Raw genomic sequence first — 14,257 nt, 5'->3', positions numbered from 1 at the left:
GATTTAATGAAGACATTCCTACGCCAATGGGAGAGTGTCTTCACTAAGGCACCGAGAGGTGGTAGCTATGTGTATGGGGAAAGCCCTCCTGTCGGCATAGTGCTGTCTACACAGTGGTTTAGGTAGGTATAACTACATTGCTCAGGTATAACTACATTTGGATTTTCACCCTCTCTGAGCAAAATAGTAATACCAATATAGGTTAGTGTAGATCTGGTCATAATCAGAGAATATATCTGCCAGTTTAAACCATCTGGTCTGCAGTTTTGCCCTTTTTGCAATAAAAATTGATTCTGGCTGTGAATCAGGATAAAATGATTTACCTTGCAGATTGCATCTTCCATGCAAGAAACCATGATGGATACATGCTCATGGAAAGGTTCTTAGTATGGGGTGCTAGGGTCTCACAGTTTGATCCAACTCTCACTGGGCTAGACAAGCACCTTGCAATCTGCCCTGTGTAAAGCAGAGTAGGGATTAAACTGAGAATCACCGTTCAGTCCAGGCTTTCTCTGATTGCTCCAGGCTGGGGGGGCGGGAAGTGATTAAGATGTGCCAGCTATTTTCCTGGCAAAGCTCTCCACACTCTGCTATACCACCCGGTGAGTTGGGGGGTGGAGCCAAGACCCTGCCCTTTCCCCACCCACTTATGCTGGAGGGTAAGTAGCAGCCCCACAAGAGCAGGTGTCCCTGCCAGCATTGTGACCAGTGATGCACATACGCCAGCTCATTACCGATCCATTTAAAGTCAACAGAAGTTTTTCCATTGACATCAGGAGAAGCTGGATTTGGCCCTCAGTCTCTGCACTAGAAAGAGGAAGGATAAATATGAGAGTCAGAGATCAGTCCTGATGGCTCTCCACATATGAACCTCCTAATAAGGTCCACAGAAATGCTGTAAGTGGCAGGGCTGCATGATTTAGGCTAGTAGCGTGTGGATTATTATATCAAATAGTAATGTGATAATGGGCATCTATTTATAAATGGTATAAAATACTAAAATGTACTGATTTCAGTGGAAGTTAGGAGCCTAAATACCTTTGAGGACCAAAGTTACTACAGTACATTGGCAGCAGAATTTTGTTATAGTTACATTGATCAAAAGGAGCAGAATACTCAGGAACTAAGCAATAATATACCCTTGATTGTTTTTTATAAATAACATGAGACATATCAAAGAGGGAAATAGGAATTCTTAACTTGATTCTTAAGATCATATATATTACATGGCTAGAAATTTAATGGTGACTAGAAACAAAACTAAGATAATTGTTGTAAAGAGGAATTAAAATAGTTTTGTGGTGCAGCAAGGGAATGTATTATGAAATTCAGCTGCTCCATCAACATAAGGTGACTACCCATAATGAGCTATCTGATCTTTTCTGCTTCTCTACCCCCATTATTATTTCCATTTCTGCTCTGTCAGTTTAAATACTGAAATCCATAATCCAGGTTATATTTTAATATTAAGTAAGCAATTAGCAGTCAGACACCAATATTAAGATGACATTTGATAGAGATTTTAAGATCCTCAGGGCCCACAGTTCAGCTTGTATATCCATTAACTAAATGCAGTATTTTTTAAGTAGCACATTATTTTCTAGGTTATTTGGTGATGTAATATAGCAATTTAAACAGCGAGCAAATATACCACTATTTCAAATTAAACAAACCAAGCAATGAAAAGCCACCTGCCCCTGTAATAGACCTCGCTTGTCTCATAACAGAAAGCAACTTCTAAAAAACATGGGGTCTAATTCTGATCATACTTACACCAGTTTCACACTATTCCAGCACCAGTGGTCCGGCTCCTCATCTAGTGTCATACCTCCAGTGATTTTAGTGGAGCGATGCCAATTTATGCCAGCTGAAGATTTAGTCCATCAACTTCAACTGTATGGCAAGATGTATCAGTGTCACCTAGAAGCCTATAGAGAATGGACAGAAGCCAAGCACTTTCTAAATAAAACTCAGACAAATTAAGGGGGAAATTTCCAAGAGGGTTGTAGCTCAACCTCCCTTTCAGCATGTGGGGGAAAAAACCCTCATTTTTTGTGCTTGCAAAGTACGTTGTGGCCTCAAATCTGAGTGCTCACTCTAACTGCCTGATTTGCATCCATGGGTGCGTCCTCTCTTTGGGTTTGAGCCAACCATGCAATACAGATGTGAGCTCTATTAGTGGGAGGAGAAGTTCCCACATTGCATCTGAAAGAAAATATTAGAGAGCTGGGCAATAAAAAATTTGGGGGGTCAAAATTTGAACATTCTAACATCAATTTTCATTAAAAAATCTCCGCAATTTGCATTAGAAAAAAGTTCCCGTTTTTAATTAGCTGTAGTATCTGCAGACTGAATCCTTTCCCAAAGTCAAAATTTGAAAGTTTTCACCCAGTTCTAGTATGAGTTCTATCAGGAGCACAGTGCATTAATGAACTGTTAACACACATCATCAGGGTCCATGTGGACTAGTCCATGATTCACACCCCAGCTTGCTGTGAACTCAATTTTCATGTAGACAAGCCCTTAAATAACAACCAATCAACTTCTTCCTGGTGGTTTAAGTAGAGTGAAACAGGAGAGGGAGCTCCCCGTAGACCAGCCAAGGATTTGAAGAGCAGCACTCTACTAACCCTAACCCACGAGAGAAGTGGGAGCTGCCCTCCTTTTGCAAAGGAGGGAGCTGCACTCTACTTTATTTTAAGCCCTGTTTCTTGCCAGATCTTGCTCCTGAACGTGGCTGTTTCAAGAATTGATCTCAGCAGGATATCTCTGGTTCCTCTCCAGAGTGACACTCAACACATTTATATCCAGGATTAGAACCAAAGGGACTTTTCTAGCAGGGCTGCCAGCAGAACTCAGCAGAATTCCTCTTTAACCTTATGCAGGCTCCTGGAACTTGTCACTGTTACATGATCCTTTTGAAAATTTGGCCCAAATTAACAAAACCTAATAAGGCACCCACCCTGGATGTATTTGTCAGGGACAGGAGGCTTCCTCACCCCACTAGAAACACAGTCTACACAAGCTGTAGTGAATCAAAACGTACTGCTTCCTGGGCTCTGGTTTTATTTAGCAAAAAAAGTCAGAGTAAAACATCACACAATCCAACCCCAGGCTCCTCTTCAAGACCTATACAACCCATAGCCTAGGCTCTCTCTTCCTCTCACTCATACCTCCCTTCTGAATGGGTGGGATAACAAACCACCTTCAACAGCGAAGTGGCAGATCATCTTCTGCTAACGGAATGAGACTTTCAAACGAACACTGCCAGCTGTTACAGATAGAGACTAAAATATGCAATTAGGGAGATAAGGAGGAGGATCACATCATCCTAATATGGAGGTTTTATTAACGACATCTAGTAGAATTTTATCTTAGTGTTTTTCTCTGTGACTTTTATTTGTAGACATTTTATTCCCACCATTATATTGTGCGTCTGGAATTAGAAAGAAGATAGAAATACCTGTAATATATAAAACCACTCAGTACAGTAAAAATCTGGTTGAAATCCAGACCCCTGAAATATGCAATGCTAAGCATGTCCAAAGTCAAATGGCAACAACCTTTCTGGCAGTCTCGTGATGAAAGTAATGTTCTTAATGAGATGCCATGAACCCCTGGAAGAACCTTGCACTGAGTGTTGTAACACTTCTCGTAGTAAAGTTTTCTATTCAAGAAAAAATAGAACAGCTTTTCAAGTGTACAGTACTTTGTCTTTAGTTTACCTGTGTAATCGAACATATTGGTATAGAAGGGTACAGCTTGCTCAGGAAGGACAGGCAGGAAAATAGGAAGGAGGTGTTGCCTTATATATTAAAAATATATATACTTGGACTTTGATTGAGATGAAAATAGGAGACAGACTTGTTGAAAGTCTCTGGGTAAAGATAAAAGGGGTAAAAAACAAGGGTGATGTCCTGGCAGGGGTCTACTACAGATCACCTAACCAGGAAGAAGAGGTGGATGAGACTTTTATTAAACAGCTAACAAAATCATCCAAAGCACAGGACTTGGTGGTGATGGGGGACTTCAAGTACCCAGACATCTGTTGGAAAAATAACACAGCAGGGCACAGATTATTCAATAAGTTATTGGAATGTATTGGAGACAATTTTTTATTTCAGAAGGTGGAGACAGCTACCAGGAGAGAGGCTCTTCTAGATTTGATTTTGACAAATAGGGAGGAACTGGTTGAGAATTTGAAAGTGGAAGGTACCTTCAGTGAAAGTGATCATGAAATGATAGAATTCATTATTCTAACGAATGGCAGGAGGGAGAGCAGCAAAATAAAGACAATGGATTTCAAGAGGCAGACTTTAGCAGACTCAGGGAGTTGGTAGGTAAGATCCCATGGGAAGCAAGTCTAAGAGGAAAAACAATAGAAGACAGTTAGCAATTTTTCAGAGAGTGTTATGTATCAGCTCTGTGTTCTTGGAGAACCAGGGCCCAGCATCCGGCCTGTCTGACTCACAAAAGACCTCCCCCAAATCCCCCCAGCCTCTGCTTGAACCAAAGCTGATCAGAAGAAAGACTTACAAAAAGCGATGAAAAGGCAGTGGAAGACATGTCTAAACCCCCCCGGACAAGGGTGACAGAATTAAGGAAACTCCCCTAGCCTCATTTTCATCAAAGATGGGACAGGGAGACACCTCAATTAGCATACAGAATGGAGATCAGAGATTTCAAGGCAAGAACCACACTGAACTCTGAGACCAGAAAAGCAGGGAAGCACTGCATGATGGGGGATCTCTGCTCCAGATATTAATGAACCCACGTCTGCACACACACAGCTCAATAGTTATTAGACCAATTCTAGTAATAAATCCTTTATTGGTATCCAAAATACTGAAGATGCCTAATTGCATTGTGAGCTCCCGCGAAGGAACACCGTCAGTAGCCAGGAATGATCAGTTCCTATTGTCTAGCCTGATCAAAACTATTTTGGTATACTTCCTTAAGCCATCAGTTTACCCATAAACAAATCTAGTTTTCTCACTTGAACCGTTGTTCTTCCCCTACATAAACCCCTACCCATGCACAAGTAAGTGCTCTGATGCCTGGATCCAAAATCTGCATAAATTCCATTAGGACTTCATCATCTCCTGACTGATCATACTGGGGACTCTGCCTGTCTCCAACACTCCGGACCCTCAGCTACCTGGGAACCCCGATCAATTCAAGCTTCACGGAGTGGTGAGAACCCAGCTCTCTTGCTCGGTATAGCCTTCTGATCCTGACTTGTGTGATCAGTTATAGTTTTCTAAACCTTTCTTTTATAATCAAATTTAAGTTAGATTTAATATTATAACTGTTTTGTTTGTTTGGCTCCCCTTGTATGGTTATTACCTGGCAATAAATAACGTTCATGGTTAAGCTGGTTGCTTCTCTCTCTCCCCCCATGAGTGTTTTTTGGCTTGTGTGTGTGTGTGTTCGTCTGATTCTGGGGCTGGAAGGGCGCAGCCCTGGGGAACCTAGATCCGGCAGGAGAGCTCCACTGGGAGGGAACTTGCAGAAGGGAGAAGTAGAGCTCCGTATGAGAACACAAATGACACAAGCAGTACATTGATAGAATTACAGAACTCCTCCCGTCCAGAAGAGTAACCCTAATAAATGAGCGTACTCCAAAGTAATAGGCAAACCTGGTAACAAATTGGTGGAGGAACGCGGTCAGCACATGATCCTAATCACATAGTACTTGTTGAGTAGTTGCTGCAGAGTAGGGAAACTGAGGCACAGACCTGAGCAAACTCTCTCTTCCTTTTTCAGACTAAGTTCCTTTAGTGAGGTCCCTCTCTCATAGAATATTTGATAACATCCTAGAATGTTTAAGTTGAGAATCGTGCTTAGAATAACTGTAGGACGGTGCAATAAGGAGTTAAGAGTTGTACCTTAAAAGTAAAGTTTTTAGAGCAATACTGTGACTGCGTGAAAGGGCTTTTGGTAGAGATTATTAGTGAAATAAGGGAAGTAGAGATGGCTGGAAAAAAAAAAACCAAGAAACCCTTGGCTGCTCGCTTGAGACAGGAGAAAATCAACATGTTAGAGAGATGGGGAACGAAGAAGGGGAAATGCCCCTGAGAAAGGGGGTGCTTTAGGGATGAGAATCCCCTGATTGAAGCGAGTCTGAGCTTTGGACAATACTGTACAACCTTTAAGCCATGGGGTGGCACAAAGGATGCAGCTGCTGCATGGGCATTATTTTATGCCTGTCCAGACATGGTTGAAATGGTAAAGGGAAGTCAAGAACTGGAGCTGGAGAAAAAGCAGTTACAAAGCGTTTAAACAAATGTGAGACAGACAGATGTGAATTTATAGCAGAAAAGCGTAAAATGGTGATTGTACTTAGAAATATGCATGAGGAGAGAGACAAGGCCAGCAGAGATGCAGAACAGTATAGGAAAAAATTAACACACAAAAATTTTGTTAGAAGAAGCAAGAGCAGCAACTGGCTTCCTTGTAGACGAGAATAAGGCAGCAGCAGGCCATCAGAAGTGTGAGGCAGAGATTAGTAAATTGTGTGCCCAATTTAGCACCCACAAGGGGGTGGTAGCGGCTGTAAGGTTGAGAGGGGACTGTGATTTGGCGCCCCCTGGGAAAATAGAGATATCCCCTGGTGCTGACCCCAAAACCCATTCAACCCCAATTGGCCACACATGCATAATGTTACCCCTGTTTCCACAAGGGAGGTTAAATTTATAGTTGCAGAAGCCAACCTTCCTACAATGGAGCTGGTCACGGGCATAGTAAGATGGTCTCCTAGTCAGGCCAAGGCTATTGCCGAGAGACTGGGGCCACTGAACCGTGACACTGCCGTGGCATGGCTGGCTCACATTTGGCACAGGTGCCCCTCTGCTGACGACATGGATTTAACCCAATTGGCTCAGTTATGCGCCTCTCCTTGTGATGCAGATGCTCTGGACATAGGCATAGGTTCTTGGGAGCGGACTGCCGCTGAACCCCAGGAATGGATGAGAACTGCTTTCAAAACATTACTGCCTGCTTCTTCCCTCAAGAAACTATATATAATGGGAGAGCAGAAACCAGGAGAGGCCTGCAAAGTTTACCTAATTCAAAAAAAGATGCTGGCAGCTCACTCTGATTAATTACCCCAGACAGATGAGAATGGAATTATCACTTCCCATTATCAGGGACCCGAATTAGTACAGAGCCCTTATGCAGGACTAAATTCTCAGACAAAAATAACTATGCGGGCTGTGGCTGTAGAACACCTACCCCGGAATGAACTAGTGGCAAAAATCAAACAGGCAAGGATTTGCTGTGAGAGACTGGCGTCTTAAAAACACAAATCATCAAAAAGACTACCTCAAAGCCAGTACAGGTTATCACATTTCTGAATAATGGTCCTCACTCTGCCAGTCTCCCTCCCAATTATAATCCCCTATCTCCCACAACCCTGGGCAGTGCCGACCCAAGGAGACCCTTAGGAATGTGATTTGGATGGAGCTGGTGAAGTTAGGGGAGGATATGGGAAAATATGATAGTCAGCCCCTCAGCATTCTGATGAATGCTTTGTCTCAGGTCATGCAGAGAACCGAGTTAATGCATGGAGCCCCCCCTCAGTCCACTGCCCTGGTACGGAGTGTGTCACCCACACCCACTCTCTATCAAAACCAGATCCCTGCCCCCTCTTCTGAGTGGAGGCTCTCAATGGAATTGGCCAATCAGTAGGGGTGCCTGGTTCCCCATGGGCCTCCCCAGCTGATCACAAGACTTCAGTGCAACGTATGGGGGAGACCCACTGTGAGGGCTACAATGGGGAACCCAGAGATATTAGCCCAATTGCTAGTGGACACTGGAGCATCAGTAAACATTCTAAGCCCTCAGTGGATCTCCAGAGGGAGACCTACTGATAAACAGGTTTCAGAGTAACAGCCGTGTTAGTCTGTATTCGCAAAAAGAAAAGGAGGACTTGTGGCACCTTAGAGACTAACCAATTTATTTGAGCATAAGCTTCGTGAGCTACAGCTCACTTCATCAGATGCATACTGTGGAAAGTGTAGACGATCTTTTTATACACACAAAGCATGAAAAAATACCTCCCCCCACCCCATTACCAGCAGGAGAGTAAGGGGCATCGGAAAAATCACTCAGAAGAAGCACACTGAAACAACAGAGCTGATGCCTTAGCCAAATCTGCTGCTACAAGTAACTACACTAGAGACACAGATCAAATAGAACAAATAGAGGCACTAACTACCCAGGGCAAAACTTTAGGCAAAGGAATAGATACCTTGGACATAAGTACCCTTCAATTTGAACGAACCAATCGCACACTAAAGGAAGCTTTGAAAACAAGTAAATAGCTCAGGGACGGATTGGGATGAAAAACTACCAATCATCTTAATGGCTCAAAGAGGCTCTAAGACAATACATGGGTAAACTCCCTCTGAAGTTATGACTGGAAGGCAAATGCGCATGCCTGAAAGTTGGTGGTTGGGAGTGAAACTGCCTAGTGCCTGGGAAAGGAGGGTGGTAACAGATGAATGGGTACAAACCTTAGTAGAGACGATAGCTGCTCTACACAAGCAAGTGGCAGTACAGCTAGACATAGTGCAGCAAAACATGGACAAAAAACTAGGCTGGGGAAAACCTCCTTTAACATGGGAATTAGGCCAACCAGTAATTTACAGAAAGTTTTCAGTGAAGGAGCACTCTTTGGCACGTACCGGGGGGCGACCCCTGCTTTAGCGTGAATCGGGCCAGCCCCAGTGTTTATCAGGTAGAAATCCTGAATGGAAAAAATGGGAAACCCTGGCGGAAATGGTTTCATTCCTCACAGCTCAAAGAGTGGAAGGGTAAACCACCTGATGAACAAAGATTATAATAACGGTCTTCTCCATCCTGCCAGCCACCCTTCTTGGCTAGCAAGAAGGAACGGCTTGGGGCAGTTGGAAAATACATGTCAGGTGGTCTTGTCAGTGCCTACCCCAATGTTGAGGCAGGAAAAGGCCAGAGAAGTCCTCGACTTTATTATGGCCACTCTCACGTAGGTCATGGCTTCATGTTCACCCTGCAATATTGGTCCCAGATTCTCCCAGTATATACAGGGGGAGTGTGGGACTCCGACAGGTCCCAAACACAAGCCATGACCACCATTGCACCAGCACCCTGCTGTTCATAAGTGCCTGGAGTCTGATGCTGTCCAGGCACTATGCTGAACCTGTGATCCCTCTGAACCTCTGGAAGTGATTGCCAGCTGGGTCCAGGAAGTAAAATTGCTGTGCCAGACGCATGGATTCTATGGGAATGGGAGCAACCCGCAGCCCTGCAGCATTGCTACTGGTTCTATGCTGTTGGCAACTTCTCAGGTTGCCCCTGGGAAAGCACTGCCAATTGCACGCAGAGTGCCACCGGGGAGTCATTCAAGTTTTGTTATGAAACTAAGACCACACCAGACTCCGTCCCATTCTTCTGTAAGCCATTGTGGTCTCAAAAGGGACGTACACCATCAAACGCAACCAGTTAGAGCCCCCCCAGGTGGCGGAAGATGCAGGATAGTCCTGGTTTCCTCCGCTGTTTGGGGAGCAACCATGCCCCTACGTGTCATCATTGTCTTCGGAACCCAGACACCTCCGTTTCTGAAGATGAACTGCAGCTGTCTCTGATCACCCCAGCAGGCAAGAATATCACATGGTTCCTCATAAACTGGGAACCGCTGAACTGGACTTTAGCTGGACATGACCTGATTCAACAAGGTCCTCTAGACTGGGTAGTTCCATTAAAGGGCACACATTGTGATAAGCTCATGCCAACAATTTGGTTTAAGTTCTATGGGCACATTGCCATTTTGGAGGATTCCATGAGTCTGGATTGTACAGAATGGAATTGGGCCAACAACAAAAAACAGTTTTAAATTTTGACCCTCCCGATCACAAACTCAATCCCCTCTAACATTTAAGTGCCGCAATTTCAGGACCCCATGTTTTGAACCAGGTTGAAGAACCAAATGTTCTTGTTGATACAATTTCAAGTCCACTTAGAAGGCATGAATATCTCTCACATTGCACTTGTATATGCACTCCCTTGATTGGAACTAGCCATAACAGTTGGGATGAATGGGTAAGAATGTGGCAAGGGGCTGACCATGTAAATAGAGTAAAAAGGGAATTAAGTGATTGGATTACACCTGTAGAAACAGGAATCTCTTTAGTTAATGCCATAAACAGAAAAGTTCTGGCTACTAAACTATCATATGCCACCAAAAGGAAAGACGGGAACCCCTTTAACAGCATCTTTGAAACAGTTAAGTGAGGAACAGCAGTTAATAAGGTATTTCCTGTGTGGGAAAGACTCATATTAAAAGATGAAGAGTTAATGATGTCTGGTGTACAGTCCCTCCAGAATTATGTCTCATTGACCGCAGCGTATGAGCAAGCTCAGGCTCTCACCCAGAACGTAATCATGGTAATGATTTAGCAAGCCATAGCAGGACAAATCCCCATGGAGGTAATCAACTTGATTCGGCCCCATGTAACGGAGGAAGAATTAGACCTCCAGCCCTGCTGGAGACTAGTTAACCCTTCGTAAAATCAACAGCAGCAAAGCTTGCAGTTACTTCTGATAACTATAGCAGGCAAAGAAATTAGAGTAATCCACCCACTAGTCCCATTGGGATTACAGATTAATGATAGCTCAGTAATGTACTTGGGCCTGGCAGAAAGATAATGTGTGGAACACAGTAAGTGTAAAAGGGTGAAGGAGAAAAGAAGCTTTGGGCTATATCTGTGAAGACCAAGCATTGGAGGAACATGATGAATGCGTCTTCCCACAACCTGGGAATAAGTCTCACTGTCCCTTTGATGTTATCCAGGAAGAGGGGTCTATTATTGTCTATGCTGGTAATATATATATTACGTGTGTGTGTGTGTGTGTGTGTGTGTAAGAATGAGCTGTAATATTGTATTGATTAATGGACATTGGATTCAACCCATGGTGCCTTATGTTAATTGCTGTTTCTGTAATGTAACCACTATTGTTAGTTGTGATATTAAGTTTACTGTGCCTCTATGGACTGTACAACATTTGAAAGCCTATCCTGAGCTCTACAAGGAGGTTTACCCCATTTCACTAGGAATGGGCCTCACTGCCATTAAGGGACTATTAACTCATCCCTATTCACAAATTGAGCTGCAGAAGCTCCAAACTTTGAGGGAGATTGAAAGTGCTGCTTGACCCAGCCTGCTCTGGTGTACTCTATTCCGGTGCAGTGCTCATGGCATATGAGGGTGACGGCTTGGAGGTGGTGTTTGACCCAGCTTGCTGAGTCCAGGGACATGTAAGGGGTCAGCTTGGGAGTGCTGATGAACCCGGTCCTCTCAGACACACTCTGTTAATGTGACTTTGTTCGTCTGATTCTGGGGCTGGAAGAACCCAGCCCTAGGGAACCTAGGTCCAGCAGGAGAGCTCCATTGGGAGGGAACTTGCAGAAGGGAGAAGTAGAGCTCCATATAACACCACAAGTGACACAAGCAGTACATTGATAGAATTACAGAACTCCCCCCACCCCAGAAAAGTAATCCTAATAAATGAGCGTACCCCAGAGTAACGGGCAAATCTAGTAAAAAGAGACACTACTAAGGGCACAAGAGCAAAAGATAGGAAAGATAGGAAGTATGGCGAGACACCACACTGGCTTAACCAGGAGATCTTCAATGATCTAAAACTCTAAAAAGAGTCCTATAAAAAGTGGAAACTAGGTCAAATTACAAAGGATAAATATAAACACATAACACAAGTATGTAGGGACAAAATTAGAAAGGCCAAGGCACAATCAAACTATCTAGAGACATAATGGGGAACAAGAAAACATTCTAAAAATACATTAGAAGCAAGAGGAAGACCAAGGACAGCATAGGCCTATTACTCAGTGGGGGTGCTGGAATAACAACAGAAAATGTGGAAATGGCAGAGGTGCTTAATGACTTCTTTGTTTTGGTTTTCACCAGGAAGTTTGGTGGTGATTGGTTGTCTAAAGTAGTGAACGCCAGTGAAAATGAGGTAGGATCAGAAAAGGCTAAAATAAGGAAAGAACAAATTAAAAATTACTTGGATAAATTATATATCTTCAAGTCACCAGGGCCTGATGAAATGCAACCTAGAATACTCAAGAAGCTGACTGAGGAGATATCTGAGCCATTAGTGATTATTGTTGAAAAGTCATGGAAGATGGGAGAGATTCCAGAAGACTGGAAAAGGGCAAATATAGTGCCAATCTATAGGGAAATAAGGACTACCCAGGGAATTACAGACCAGTTAGCTTAACTTCTGTACCCAGAAAGATAATGGAGCAAATAATTAAACAATCAATTTGCAAATATCTAGAAGATAATAAGGTGAGAAGTAACAGTCAGCATGGATTTGTGAAGAACAAATCATGTCAAACCAATCTGATAGCTTCCTTTGACAGGGTAACAAGCCTTATGGATGTGAGTAAGCAGTAGATGTGGTATATCTTGACTTCAGTAAAGCTTTTGATACTGGCTCACATGACCTTCTCACAAACAAACTAGGGAAATGCAACCTAGATGGAGCTACTATAAGGTGGTTGCAAAACTGGTTGGAAAACTGTTCCCAGAGAATAGTTATCTGTGGTTCAGTCATGCTGGAAGGGCATAATGAGTGGGGTCCCACAGGGATCAGTGCTGGTTCTGGTTCTATTCACTATCTTCATCAATGATTTAGATAATGGCATAAAGTACAGAGTACACTTATAAAGTTTGCAGATGATACCAAGATGGGAGCGGTTGCAAGTGCTTTGGAGGACAGGATTAAAATTCAAAATGATTTGCACAAACTTTAGAAATGGTCTGAAGTAAATAGGATGAAATTCAGTAAGGATAAATGCAAAGTACTCCATTTAGGAAGGAACAATCAAATGCATACATACAAAATGGGAAATGGACTGCCTAGGAAGGAGTACTGTGGAAAGGTATCTGGGGGTCTTAGTGGACCACAAGCTAAATATGAATCAACATTGTAATTCTGTTGCAAAAAAAGCAAACATCATTCTGGGATGTATTAGCAGGAGTTTTGTAAGCAAGACATAAGAAGTAATTCTTCTGCTCTACTCCGCACTGCTTAGGCCTCAACTGGAGTATTGTGTCCAGTTCTGGGCACCGTGTTTCAGGAAAGATGTGGACAAATTGTAGAGAGTCCAGAGAAGAGCGACAAAAATGATTAAAGGTCTAGAAAACATGACTGATGGGGGAAGATTGAAAAAATTGGGTTTGTTTAGTTGGAAAAGAGAAGACAGAGGGGACATGATAACAGTTTTCAGTATGTAAAAGATTGTTACAAGGAGGAGGGAGAAAATTTGTCCTTCTTAACCTCTGAGGATAGGACAAGAAGCAATGGGCTTAAATTGTAGCAAGGGCGGTTTAGGTTGGACATTAGGAAAAACTTCCTAACTGTCAGGGTGGTTAAGCACTGGACTAAATTGCCTAGGGAGGTTGTGGAGTCTCATCATTGGAGATTTTTAAGAGCAGGTTAGACAAACACCTGTCAGGAATGGTCCAGATAATACTTAGTCCTGCCACAAGTGCAGGGTACTGGACTAGATGACCTCTTGAGGTCCCTTCCAATTCTATGATTCTGTAATTATTCAGCTATTCAATAACAAGGACCATATGGGCCAGATCCTGCAATGTCTGAAACCTTGGGGGAAAGCATGGATGCAAAAGAGAAAGGCACATCCCTGGAGCACGTGGCCCCCATTAGGATCACCACCACCTCCAACGAGAACTCTCTCCAGATACTTTTGCAGTGGCACTGAGCTATTTAAATATTAGATTATCCTCTACATTTTCAAAATTGCATGGGATTTAAGCACAGGAGTTTTGCAGCTAAATCCTATGCATGCAATACCTTGAAGATTTAGGTAGAAGTGATAGTTACACTTTAGCACTATCTTCTATATATGAACTTTGGTATTCGGGAGCCAGGCTTTCAGAAAATTATCCTTTAATACTTGTCCTTCAGTGCTTCAGAAGAACATTCTTTGCCAGTTTTTCAGTGCTAAAATTCCCCCCTCCTTCTCTGCACATCCTTCGTCTAACCCTTTTGATTAATTTTTCTCTCTCTCTTCTGTTGAAGAAATCATCGTCTCCACCAAATTCTTCAGTACTGATTGTAATTAACAAGCACAGCCTGAGCAACTGTATTTACTTGCTGGGCATCTGGCATTTTTCCTGCAATCAGTGACAGAAAATGAGACTGACATCCTAGGGAAAAAACCCTA

At 43.1% G+C, this 14,257-nt stretch overlaps 1 long non-coding RNA gene across 2 annotated transcripts in view; it reads right to left on the bottom strand.

Moving 5' to 3' along the window:
- Positions 1–397: 397 nt before the first annotated feature.
- LOC311527750 overlaps positions 398–14,257 on the bottom strand; it is a 34,789-nt gene continuing 20,929 nt past the window's right edge. For both annotated transcript variants that reach the window (XR_014713439.1, XR_014713440.1), the window contains exons 2-3: positions 1,774–1,928; positions 398–807 (exon numbers count right to left, since the gene is read on the bottom strand). This is a non-coding gene — a long non-coding RNA (uncharacterized lncRNA). The remainder of the gene's footprint in view (positions 808–1,773; positions 1,929–14,257) is intronic.

The sequence above is a fragment of the Lepidochelys olivacea genome (assembly GCF_965140295.1).
Source record: "Lepidochelys olivacea isolate rLepOli2 genome assembly, chromosome: 10".
Lineage (NCBI taxonomy): Eukaryota > Metazoa > Chordata > Testudines > Cheloniidae > Lepidochelys > Lepidochelys olivacea.
Note: the sequence above shows the minus strand (reverse complement) of the source record. Positions and strands in the feature narration are given on the sequence as shown.